We start from the raw sequence: 14209 nt of genomic DNA, 5'->3' as shown, positions 1-14209 counted from the left end.
TCTTAGCCTTCGCAAGTCTCTCTTGCCTTTGTATGCACTCAGAGGTTGGGCTCAATTCTATAGTTAGGGTTTATGGATTTCGTTGCATTTAGGGTTTATCGATTTCATATCTCTTTCTTCCTATTTTCATGTTTCTACCTTCATAAGTCCATGATTCCCTCACTTTACGTTTGTAGGTCCTTTATTTCTCTTTTTTCTACATTTTCAAGAGGTTGTATGTCACTTTTGGGCACTAAGACCAAATGGGAAAAAAAAAACTCTCATAAGACAAAGATGTAAGTGAAATTGGACATTGATGTGACAAATTAATTTTATCCTTTCATTACATGGGTTCAAAATTAACTTTTAACCATTACTTGATAAATAGTGATAAATAAAAGACTAAAAATTATTAAATATTTAAATAATTTTGTTAATATTAAATATTATATATTTTAATTTATACTAATAAAAATATTTAACATTTAATATTAATAAAAATATTTAAATATTTAATAACATTTTTGTTTTTTATTTATTATTATCTTTCAAGTGTTGGACACTAAGACCAAATGGGAAAGAAAACCTCTTAAGGAGAAAACGTAAGTGTAATTGGATATTGATGTGACAAATTAATTTTAGACTTTCATTACATGCATCCAAAATTAACTTTTAACCATTATTTGAAAGATAATGATAAATAAAAAGATTAAAAAATTATTAAATATTTAAATATTTTTTATTAAGATTAAATGTTAGATATTTTTATTAATATTGTACTAATAAAAATATTTAGCATTTAATAGTAATAAAGAATTAAATATTTAATAAAATTTTAGTCTTTTATTTATTACTATCTTTCAAATAATGGTTAAAAATTAATTTTGGACCCATGTAATGAAAGTCTGTAAATAATTTGTCTCATTATCCATTTTCACTTACATTTTTCCTCTTAAAAGCTTTCCCACCCCCTTGACTCTAGCATCAAACAATGACAAAGTGCCATGCAAATGTATAGAAAGAGAAATTGAGGATTTGAGAAGGTAAAGTGAAAGAATTGGGAACTTATGAAGGTAGAAACATAAAATGGGAAGAAAGAGAAAGGCTTAAGAGTAATCATGATAAAATCCATAAACTCTAAATGCAACAAAAGTCATAACCTTGATTGTAGAATTGAACCACCTTTGCAGACCTATAAGTCAAGAGAAACTTATAAAGGCAGAGAGTCCTACAAAAGGTAGAAAACATAATTGAGGGCTTGCAAAGGTAGAAAGATAAATGAGGACAAAAAGGCATCAATATCTATATACTAAAATTGAAGTATGTGGAAAATACTAAAATACTCATGGCTGAGAGCTTGACAGCTGTCCAATTTTTTGATTTTTTGGTCAAAATACCAGAGGTTGACAGCTGTCCATTTTTTTTGCATTTTTTTGTCTGTTGGCACATCCAGGTGTAGCATTGCATGTGTGATTTGCTATATTGTCCGTGCATGTGACTTGCTTTATCATTGTCTCTCACTTGGGGTGTTTCGTTTTCCTTGCTGGCTGGAACTCAAAAGACTTCCAAACGAAGAAGATTTTTGTAGGTGGACAGAAACCTTTTCCTAACCCTTGCATGCGTTGCGATGTTCAACAGTTAAAAGTGTTGGTTTGTTTTTTAGGTTAATCATTGGTTTATTTATGTGATTGGGGTTCTACACCTGGCTGGGAAGAGATGCGCTCCTCTAATGCTCCGTTTGGCGTACGTTCTTTTTTATTCTTTCTATTTAACATTAGATCTCTGTTATTTACGATTGAGTTTATGAATTTTCGTTTTGACGCGTTTTGGTGTGTTTCGTGTGCAGAGGGCACTCTATTGGAACCTTTGGCAAGTGTACAAAGACTGGTGGACCCTTCGAAACCATCATATTCGAAGGTGCCAGCCCAGAGATTTTTCTGAATCCGCTATAGCCATAACTCTTCACCAACAAGAACTCTACTATTATTATTAATCAACCAAAATCTCTCTTCACTCCAAACAGAACACACTAGCGAGAAAAAAAGTGATCAGCCGAAAAACTCTGCGTTCTCTCACAAATTAAACAGCGTCACTATGGCATAGGTTAGTAGCATTCTTCCGATTCTTTCTCATGTCTTAATAACTGTTTCTGAATTTCCATTCTGCAAATTCCTTGGTGCGATTTTTGTTTAGAGTGCGTTTGGATGGAGGAATTTAAAATTCTGAGAAATTTTAAATTCTAAGAATTTCAAATACTTCAATTGAAATTCTTTTATTTTTAAAATTTTGTGTTTGGATAAAAAAAGTTAAAATTATGAGGGTGAAAAAAAATAAATGAAAAAAAAGAAAATATATGATTGGTTTGCTAGTTATACGTGTTCCTCTACGCTCAAACCCCATCGATGTTCCACAATCTCATCTGGTGTTTCTTGAAGAAGACGGTAAGAAGAAAATTTCAATTTCTCACCTTTTAGAAAAAAATTGAAATTTCAGATTTTTAGTTGTTTAAAATTCTGTTTTAAAATTCCAAAATTTTAAATTCTTTACAAAAAAAATTCAAACAATGAATTCTAAATTACAGAAATTCAAATTCTCTGATAAATTTAGTTAAAATTCTCTATCCAAACATATTCTTAGAGTTTTTTTATTTTTTTTTGGTCATGAACTTGACAGGTAATACTTTAGTGACTGCGAAAATCATTTTAGAAGCGGTAGCTGTGATGAGTAATGAGCACTGTGGCTGATAAGTGGCTCCCCGTTTGGTTGGATTCATTTCATTCTGTTGCAAGGTTTGTGAGGAAAAATAAAATAAATTAGACTTGCTATGAGCAAAAGTTTTGGAGCCTCGATGATGTCCCTCATCTGATTTGAGTACGAGTGATGAATAGGAAATATTACTCTGAGAAATAAGTATGCAGTTTTGGATAGATTTTGATTACTGAAATATACTTTCAAGGATGATATGGACTTACAGTCAATAATTTGAAAAATATCATGACAAAATTGGCAAGATACAGGTTGTTAAAATTTATATGCAATATGCAATTTATTGATTTAACCTTTGAGTTTAATTTAATGCATTGAGTAAAAAAAAATTATATTCTCAGTTAATTAAAAAACTATGGTTAGTATGCCATTTAAATTAACTATTGTAAAATTTACAAATTTATTATATATGTATCGAATTATGATCGAAGTAAAAAAAATTCCACTATCAGTACATTCATTGTCTACTCTTAACTTTTATTGTTTCATGCAGTAAAAAAAACACTTGCTGTTATATTTTGTTCATGTGTTCTTCGAATATTATCCCATGATGGGACAATAAAAGTATAATACCAAATTGTTAAAAAATGGAAATCAATAAATATTCTTTATATTATATCTGGGTACTACGATTCGAGTTCCCCGGATGGTGCTGCTTCATTTGCAGCATCAAAGAACATTGTTTCCGAGAGGAATTTGAACTTCGAAGTGAGGTGAAGCTGAAAAATTCCTCTTTGATAAAATACATGCAAGTCGAAAAACATAGTTCTAACTAAATGGTTGGTCAAAGTATTAAACACAATTTTGTGATTTTACGTATTATTTTCTCCTTTACACTGCAGCAAGTAGAGAGTTGCCTATCAAGGGTTGAGCAGTCGCCTGTTGACTCTATGGAAAATGCACTTTGTCCATCGTTGAAAGCATTGATTGCGGACAAACTTTTAAGCCACTCAGATGATGATGTCAAAGTTACAGTTGCCTCTTGCATCAGTGAAATAACAAGAATCACTGCACCTGAAGCTCCTTATGATGATGCTCAAATATATGAATGAATTTGATATATGAATGAATTTGACTATTATCATACTCTTAATGAAAGACATCAGTAAATCAATTGAGTTTTACTGATGACATTTTCTTGCAGGATGTCTTTCAATTAATTGTATCTTCATTTGAAAATCTACATGATAAGTTAAGCCAATCATATGCAAAGAGGACCTCAATTCTTGAAACTGTTGTGAAAGTTAGATCATGTGTGGTAATGCTGGACCTTGAATGTGATGCCCTGATTTTGGAGATGTTTAAGCATTTCTTTTAAAATATAAGGTAAGACTATAGTAAAGTTCAGCATCATCATGGCTTCAAATATTTTGTCGTCTATAATTCTACCTCAAACATGATTTGATTACTTTGATCTTTTACCACATTGTCTATGTGAACTATTTTAAACGTGTTTTTATTTTTTCGTGCTTAGTAACTTTTAAACATTTACTAATATTGTTGTATTTGTGTATTGTATTGAACCCAATACTCATACCTTTACCTGTGCAACATGGTTCTAACCAGCTCCATTATAAAATTTCAGGGAACATCATCCAGAAAATGTTTTTTCATCCATGGAAATCATCCACAAAAAATTGTTCCGTTTGTACAATTAACTGTTATTATATAAGCTATGAAGATATTGAAAAATTGGAACAACTATATGCTCAAAGACTTTTGCTATAAGACGAGTTTCAATGATGTTATTCATGAAGAAGGTTGACATCTTTGATTATATACTTCAAAAACTCATTCATTTGAGCATCTTTCATATTATGTAAATTGCTATATATTTTCAGTTTTTATATGGCAAGGTCAAGGCATTTATCTATCTTTGTTGCTTTTTCAGAACAGTTTCTACCGATATTAGTGGTGCAAGCTACTACATTGCAACTTTCAATACTGTTTAAATTTAAATTGAAATGTTGGTGCACACACCACTGCAGGAGATGCAAGACATGAGAGACTGCCACGATAGCTTGCTTTCCGCGGCAGCAGTGGCCGCCAACAGTGCTTATGGTCGGTCTGCTGCCTCTCCTATTTTCCACTTTTTAAGAATAATAATAATCATCATCATCGAAACTTTCTTATCATACAGAATTCTCAGAGTCCTTGGGAGAATTGGGCTCTTGCCTTCTTGAGAAAACCGCCTTGCATGACGACGAAGAAAGCGGTACTATACCCTTCCCTCAATACTCAATGCATCAACTAACTTTCTCTTTCTCTTCCTTCTTATATCCTATTGGATTGGATGCAAAATTTTATCCCCTAATCCTTTTCTTTTAATTTCTAAAATGTGGTTGGATCAGCACGTGTAGCATTGCATGTGATGTGTAGCTTGGTAACCACACACCACTACAAATCCTTCTCCATTTTCTCGCATTTTGGGTTTCTGGGTTTTTTTTTCCTTTTTGGGGTTCTGAGTGGTTCAGAACCCCCCCCCCCCCCCCCCCCCGCTTTTTTTTGCTTACTCAGATTTTGGCTGAATATCACAGTGTGGGTTGAGCTCAGATTCACGGCATGGAGCAATTCCTAGTAAGTTTCCATCTTTATTGCATTTTGGGTTTGGTCTAATTTCTGTGAACGATGATCGAGTTGGTTGATTTAGTTGTTTTTCTGTGTTCAGTGTTACGTGTTGGTGGATGAGTGGATTTGTGTTTTGATGTGATTGTTTTTAACAATGGGCTGGTGGTTCCACTTGGCATTAAGAGAAATTTTGGTTTAGTTAAAGGTTGTGAAGTTCAAAGTTTAGGTTCCACTTCTGACCCCTGCCACCATTAAATGGGTGAAGCCTAATAATCAGATTTGGTTTCGCGGGATGATACAAGACAGGCTCGGGAACGAATTTTACGTTGGCGCTTATAAGGTTTTCTTTTTCTTTTTCTTTCTCTTTCTCTTTTCTATCGCATTTTTTATTTCAAGATTAGTTACTTTGAGCATTATGATTTAATTTAGGGGAAAATGTAAAATTTTTTAGAATAATATTATTGATTAAAAATTAATTTGAAAGAGAGACCTACGTACCCTGTGCAGTGACATCCAATCCTGAGAGGCTAAGGACTTTGAATGCTAATCGAACAACACTCTTTACAAACCAAACAGCAGTGGCATACTGTTTTTCCACAAAAATTTGTGCTTTCTTGGCTTATGTTGCCATGTTATTTCCCATCCTTTTTTCCTCTTAGTGTGCTCCTCTAAAGTGTTTCAGACATGGAGATTAGGGGTGGAAATGAACCGAGTAGCTTGTTGAGGGCCTTCGGCTCGGTCTATGTAAGGCTCCGCTCGGCTTGGCTTGTTTACTATAAAAGTCAAGCTCAAGCTTTTTAAAAAGTCTTTTTAGATAAAAAAAAGTCAAGCTTAAACCATAAAAAAAACTTGTTAAGCTTGACAAGTCGGCTTGTTTAACTAATAATAATAATAATAATAATAATAATAACTTTATTTTATCAAATCTTATCTTATCCAGATTTTATTCTATCTAGATTTTATTTTATTCAGATTTTATTCTATCTAGATTTTATTTCGTCCAGATTTTATTTCATCCCATCTTATCTTATCTTGTCCAGATTTTATTTTATTTCGTTTATGGGCTTGGACTTAAAATAAATTTGTAAGCTTTGGGGCTGAGGACCTATATAACAGCATTAAGGTTTTAGTTTAGGGAGTTTTTTTCAGAGAGGAGAATAATTCTAGGATTTTAGAATTCCAATTTTTATTATTGTTCATGCACACTGTTCACGTAGAATAAAATTCATTTTCTGCAAATCATCTCTAATCCATACATTTTTTAATATTATGCTCTTTTTATTTTCTTTTCATATACTTTGTGCTTTAACGACTTGAATTCAATATGATTTTGTTTATCAACTATTTTTGTACATTACTTATACGAAATTTTATAAGTTTCTTTTTTTAATTAGTATTTCACTAGGTTTTAAAATAATTAATTAATCAAAGACGTCTTTAAGCAGACTTTTAAATAGGCTCGTGGGCCAAGCCAGGCTTTTATATAAGCCGAGTCGAGCCTTAAAAAAAAGCCTATAATAGGTAATGAGCCAAATTCAAATCTTACGTATTCAACTCAGGCCGAGTTCAAGCCTAATAAAGCTTGACTTGACTTGGTTCATTTCCATCCCTAATAAAGATTAAGGAACAAAGCATGCGTGCATTTATAATATGTGGACTGAGAATTAGACAGAGAGAAAAAAGCAAGAACCTTCTAAGAATCCTCTCTTCTACTCTGCTAAGTGCTCCTTTTCTGCCTCCAAAGTATGTAACTAACAGAATAAAAATGTTCATACTGTTTAAGAGTCTAAGACCATTATTTTTTAATAAGTAATAAGTCAAGCCACAACTTGCAAAATTGATAATCTAAGTTGCTTTGTTCTGCGTTCAGCCAAGTTGAGAATAGATATATACCGCACAAAATAGTTATGCATCTTATTTGTGCATTATTAGATATATTATCCAATAGAATCTCACTTTAGCATAGGTCAAAATGAAACTGATTTAGAAGTTAACCATGTATATGCTAGATTAATTTACATCAATATTTTATTTTCAGTTTCATGTAAAATTTAATGACTTAAATCAATTGTATATTCACTGGAATAATACAACTCAACTAATGAGTAAATGCAATATCGAGTAACGAGATTAAAGACACTTAAATTAATTGTATAAGTAACTAAGAGTTTTTTTAATATGTATATAAGAAATTAATTTTTTTTCAAGTGATCTCTAATAAAATATATCAACTCAAAATGTAAAGAGTAGATCTAAAAGGATTTGAATTAATCAAATGATTAATCCTTACTATTTTTTAAGTCTCCCGTCACAATTATGTGTATGGCAAGGATGATTGAGCTTTGTATTGCAAATAATGCTACATTAATAATGTTACTCCATATTTTCTTTACTAAAAAAATTATGAAACGGTAATTTTAATGCATGCCTGATTTTCAAAAAAAAAAATGTGTTCCGGTGAGGCATCTGAGTTTGTTGTTTTCTCTATTTTTTGTTGTATAAATGGTTGATGATTTTGGTTAAATAGTAGATTGTTGAAGGATTAGATTTTTTTATTTGTATGAAGGTTCCTGAGTCCATGGACTCAAGTTTCAGCTGAAGAATTTGGCAATTTATCTATGGATTGCAAATCGAAGAATAGAGAAAAGCAGAGGAGAGAAGATTGCGTGTCTTCAGATATGCCTGTAATTTCTAGCCTTGTGTTATTGCCTATATTGATATATTGCTTCCATTAAATCATCATGTGATGGGTCTATGAACCCCTGAAACATTTAGGGCCTTCCATTCGTATAGTTTAGCCATTTTGGTCCCTCTCCTTATAGGTTTAGAATGATGTGTTGGTTGTTTTGGATGCTTATTTTGTTTCTTGAGGTTAGTGAGTTCTGATTTTATTTCCTAGCTCATAAAAAGCTTTTGTTATTGTTTGATATATTTTGGCTTCATTTAAAATAGTGTGATTTTTTCCCTGGCTCATGACCAAAGAAAGGGCTAATGTTAGGTGAGATTATGTTATGTATTTTTTTAAATATACACATTGTTGTTTATTACATATTTTTAGTTGTGATGTGAATTACTTTTGTTCACGTGGTGCTGCTGTAATGGAAATTAGAAATTTTTTTTATTTTCTCTTTTTGTATTTAATTAATTAATTAATTAATTAATTTTGTTTTTGTTATTGTTATTATTATTATTATGTGTTGTTGATTTAACTTTAGTAAGTGTGTTTATTTTTTATCTTATTAACTTTTTAATTTATTATATATCTTTTTTGATGTTTTATTTTTTAAATCATCTTCTTCTTTTTTAGTTAATTAATAATATTTCTATTTTTATCTTATTGATTGTTTCCTGCATTTTTATTTATATAATATATTTTTTTATTTTATGTGTATTTTAGTTATTTCTCTTTATATTTATGGGTGAAAACAAATTATATTCTGAATTTCTTATTTATTGTAATTGAAAATACTCTACCAACTTTAATGCTGAGATTCACACGGGAGACAAATCACGTCGGTAGTACAATGAAAATTAGAAATTGTCTTTACTTTCTATTTTTGTATTTAATTAATTAATTTATTTATTATTGTTATTATTATTATTATTATTATTATGTGTTGTTGATTTAACTTTAACAAGTGTTTTTATTTTTTATCTTATTAACTTTTCAACTTATTATATATCTTTTTTTATGTTTTATTTTTTAAATCAAACATATACAATAGCAAGTAATTATATAAAAAATTATCTAATTGACACTTTAAAAATTAATTGTCACATGGGGAAGTGACAATAATTTTCATTTTACATGTAATTATATTTTCTTTATTTTCTCTGAACTCTCTGGTTTATCAATATTATAAATACATATCTATCTAATATTCAATTATACTCCTGTAATTACAATTTTACTAACCAAGTGACCCGTGCGTATGCACGGGTTACATACTAGTAAACATAAAAAGAAAGACATAGGCATGAGAATAAAGAAAGGCATGTGAGAAAAGATAGATAGTGAGAAGAAAAAGACCCAAAAAGAGGATCAAGATGTGAATGCGGCAATGAAGAAGTCCAATGGAGTAAGAGTGCAACAATATGGTGAAGTGGGAGTGCAAAGATAATGTGGGGTCTGACTCAAAGGTGGAAAAGCAAAAGGATGGGGGGAAATAGAAAATAATGTTGGGATTTTTCTCCCAAGTGATTAAATTATAACAAACAAATAAAAACAACATTAACAAGGATTTTGATTAAACCATAGGAATTTATCTATTATTCTTTTAATATAAACTATATACGATGTGGTAAAACTTAAATCGAATTGATTAATCTGACCGGGAATCAATCCATGAATAATCCAATAAAGTTATCATAATGGATATGCTAGCAAACAGGGGAAAATGTAATTAATTAAATAAAAATAACATTAACAAGGTTTTTGACTAAACCCTCATAATTTACTTGTTGTTTTAATATAAATCTCATACAAATGTTATAAAACTTGGATTGATTTGACCGGGTACAAAATCCATGACTGTTTCGATCAAGTTATCAGATCCAATATGATAGCAAGCAAGAACTGATGTAGTTAAACTGGATGAAAACCATACTGGATTGGTAAAACTCGACAACTTGATGGTAACTTAGTGGTTGGGGTGTTGAGAAAACACAATAAATTAATAAGAAAAAAATGAAGAAGAAAAAAAGACAAAAACTAAATCTTTGCAGGAGATAAGATTAATAAGCATGAAGATCTTGGCAACCAGATGCACATTGTGTTATGTCTTCCATATTTGAAAAGATAGGAACATGAAATTAAAAAAAAAAAAAAGAGGGAGGAAGGGGGCGGTGAGATAATGAAGCTCGCAGGTCAAGATGTGTGTGCAATGTTGCATCTACATGTAGGCAAAACGATTTTAGGTTTCACTTAAACAATCAATGAGTTCTTTTTGGCTTATATCAGTTATATACTTTAAAAGATGAAGAAAGAGGGCATGGATGAGAGTAGTGGGATAATGAAGTTCACAACTTAAGATGTGTGTGGCCTTGTGTCTATGAAAACAAAACGATGTATGGTTACAGGTAAACAATTAGTATGGGCCTTTTGGGCTTATATTAGTTATATACTTTAAAAGGTTTTCATGTAGGCTTGTATGATAAATAATAGATATGTAACTATAAATAATCTTAACATTAGAATTAAATTAAAATTATAAGTACAAAGATATAGCCACACAAAACCAAAATGTTAGATACAACATCATCATCCTCAATTTAAGGCTAATAATGAATCATACCAACTTGAACATAATTCGAGACTTGATTCCACAATTGATTTGTTGAACTTGGTTCATGAATCAAACTTGAGTTGGAAGTTGAACCCGTTAAATAAATGAGTAGAACTTCAACTAGATGCATATAACTTGATTCAAATGGTTATTTATCTATTAATTATATCTAGATTTATCTATCTAACAATCTATGCATATATTAAATATTTTACATTACTGAATTCCTATAATTATTTATAGTTAATTTCATTTTTTTGTATTAAATGAATAAATAAAAGCATGTACAATAATTATAAAGTTAACATATACATATATATAGTAATATATTTTATATCATTATTAAATTGATATAATTATTTTTTTCACTAATTTCATATTTATTTTATTTTTGCATAAGATAAAAATATATGTAAAATAATTATAATTTTAAATCGAGTTGAATTGACGAGTTGAGCCTAACATAGTTGTTCATGAGTTTGAATCGAATTGAGTTCGAGCTGAACATAAAAGTCCGTATCAAACTCAAGTCAAGCTCAAAGCTGAATCATTTCTTATCATGTCGAGTCAAGCTGGGTTTGCTCGATTCATTTTCAGTCCTAATCATCACCATCACCACCACCACCACAATCGATCGACCAATAATCCTGAGTCTTGATTATATTGATTACTATTTTGAATTTTATAACATCAAGTGATACTCGATCTATAGTACAGGACTATAAGTATTTGACCAAAATTAAATATTATAACCCCGATTAATTGTATTCATTCCCAACAATTATAGTTAGACATGGCAACGGGGCATGACAGGGATGGGTATTGTCTCCCCAGTCCTCGACTTCAACTCTCCAACATATATCCGTATCCGATACCTGACGGGTTAAAATTTGTTACCCATCCCCGTACCCATCGGATATCGGGTATCCTCCTCCTTGGTTTAGATTTGTAATTTTTTTTGTAAAAAAATTATATTAAAAATCTGATTTTAAAACATTGATTGTTACACATTTATTTTTAACTACTTGTATTTGTAACGCATTTGTCTACAAAAATCATCAAGAAAAATATATTAAATTATGTCAAAATTATAAAAAAAAATTAACAAGTAATTAATAAAATTTTAATAATTTCATCATCGGGGCGGGTACGGGAATGGGTATGGGACGGGTAGTGACATCCCTGTCCCTAACCCCGATTCCGATCCTGATTAAAAAAATCGAGTAATCCCTAAACTCGTATCCAGTCAACTTGAATATTTTTCGTCAAAATCAAGATGGATTTGAACGGATGCCACGGGTACTGGTTTTATTGTCATGCGTAGTTATAGTAAGTTAGTAACCCAAGTTTACCAACCCCAATTAAAATCAGCAATTCTCTTAATGTAGATTTTAGTTGTGATTAGATGTTCATCTAAAATAAAATCTTTTCATATATACCCTATTTTCTCGTAAAGAAAACCTGTAAATAAGTGTGAATTATAATTTGTGCAAATAAAGAAGTACCGTACTCCTTTTTTTTTTACAAACAGAAGTACCATACTCTTGAGGTGAGATTTCAAATCTTATTTAAGATCGAGTAGATATTTATATACAACCTTTGGTCATAAATGACAACAAATGCATCTGTTACAAAAAGTGATTTATAAAGGTACATAACATCTTTGAAACCAAAAAAAATAATTATGCTGGAGTGTTTTTGTTTCTTTCTGCTTTGAATTGTTTTATTGCATTTGGCATCTCACTTGTACAACCCATCGTTCTGTTTGATGCTTCAAGCATTTTAAACAGTCCTGTACTATAGATCGAGATGGTTTAAATTCATTATCAATCATTATATGCCTAATTTGCTGCTGTTAGATTAGAAACCACCAATATATATACAGCTGGTATCAAGAGCAAAAGAGAAGTGCAGGTGTGTACAGCTCTGTGTTGTGCCCCTAACTGATAAAACTCCACAAAATTGTAGCCTGTAGGTTCAATTTTCAGCAAAAAGTTGTTTGTCATGTAATTGGTTACTCCTCTGTTTGGAATTTTATAATTAAACTAGGTAACTGTTCATAAGATAATGGCATGTCTGGGAGGACATCATATACAAAACTCGAATATGAAAAATCAAATAGTAGGATTATTTTAAGATGCTGCAACCACTTAAACTTGGTGGTTCTGAGTGCATTGCATCGAATTAGTGAAAAGCAAGCATAAAAGGAAATTATATATGTAGAGTACTTGCAGTTGCAGTTGACTTCAGTTATGGGTGTTCTTTGGTATGAATATTCTTTACCCTAATCCTTTCTTTTCTACAGTGAGGAGGAGTGTCGAATCAGAATGATAGATAGAATAGAACAAAACCAGGTGACCCAGTAGCAGTTAAGTCCACTAGTATATCTAAATCAATTTTTGTTTTCCATCGACATCATTGCACGTTTCTCATTCATGGCCATTATACGCCAAAAAGTTGGAACTTTGTCCCGCAATATCACTCAGGGTAGCCCACCATTTTCGTCACATGCTAGTGTGCTACTCGCCAGAATATTTGGAACTTTGTTCTTTAAGGTGAAACTTTGCAATTCTTACATATAAAAACTGATAATTCAGCATAGTGCTGTGAATACAATATAAGATCAACTATACAGTACTGGTCTTTAATGAGATATCTAAACCTTGGTTTATACTAAAATTAGTGAAGTATTAGAATTTTAAAAAAGTTAAGATCACTTAAGCAATTTCTCATAGGCCTCAAACAATTTGATAATAATATATTAAATGACCTGTCAGGTCTAGTAAGGAAGCGACATATTTCATGATTACAAAACTTTTCAACATTAGTAATTTGCCTTATTTACTTTTGAAATGGGATTTTTTGAGTAGGGACTATATGTATCTCTACCCGGAGACACAATTTTATTTGATTGTAATATGATTGTGTAACAAAATTTTCTTTTTGAATATTTAATACAATTATATACTTATATTTAAATTAAAAATTATCGATTAGGCTGAAATAATCTTATGTATCTGTGTTGAATGGTTGAAGTGAGATTATTGACGATTTAACACATTCACACTTTGCCTTCTTAGTTTAATTTCTATTTGATTACTTTTCGCCCCTTATCCTTATACAGGAGCCGCCGAATACACCAGCTACACCTAACATGTGAAATGAAAGTTATCTTTATTTAAGTTTTCCTTTTAAGCACAAGCTTTCATACATCGTATATAAAACTTAAAAAATAGTATAAACATATAATAAATAAACACAAATACCTACTTTTGTATTTGCATAAAATAAAATACTTATAATTATGATGAAATGATTTGATTGAATAACAAATTGACATGTCTACTAAATAAACATTTCATTTAATTACTATATCATAAAAGTTAAAGTAGAAAAAATATTTATATATGTATATATATGTATTAAATATAAATATTACACCATAATTGTTGATATTTTTTGTGTAAAAAAATATTTTATTCTCTACAATTAATAATTTATATGATATAAGAGAAATAAACTTATTAATTTCAATTTTATTTAAAATTTTAAACAATTTAAGTGTTGAAAAAATCAAATAAAAATAAAAGGTAATGAGTATATATATATAT

At 30.4% G+C, this 14209-nt stretch overlaps 1 long non-coding RNA gene across 4 annotated transcripts; it reads left to right on the top strand.

The window, feature by feature from the left end:
- The first annotated feature begins 1481 nt into the window (after window positions 1-1481).
- LOC114409156 lies at window positions 1482-8343 on the top strand. 4 transcript variants are annotated; one of them, XR_003666003.1, is made up of 10 exons: window positions 1482-1563; window positions 1643-1722; window positions 1826-2082; window positions 2653-2768; window positions 3588-4505; window positions 4637-4806; window positions 4886-4960; window positions 5283-5322; window positions 5414-5653; window positions 7880-8343. It is a non-coding gene; the product is annotated as an uncharacterized LOC114409156 (long non-coding RNA). The 4 variants fall into 4 exon arrangements; XR_003666002.1 differs by having other exon boundaries at window positions 1529-1722; window positions 3588-4071; window positions 4331-4505; XR_003666004.1 differs by having other exon boundaries at window positions 1525-1722; window positions 5396-5653.
- Window positions 8344-14209: the final 5866 nt, after the last annotated feature.

Source organism: Glycine soja, chromosome 4 (assembly GCF_004193775.1).
Source record: "Glycine soja cultivar W05 chromosome 4, ASM419377v2, whole genome shotgun sequence".
Taxonomy (NCBI): Eukaryota; Viridiplantae; Streptophyta; class Magnoliopsida; order Fabales; family Fabaceae; genus Glycine; species Glycine soja.
The sequence above is the reverse complement of the archived record's forward strand: the minus strand, read 5'-3'. Positions and strand labels throughout refer to the sequence as shown.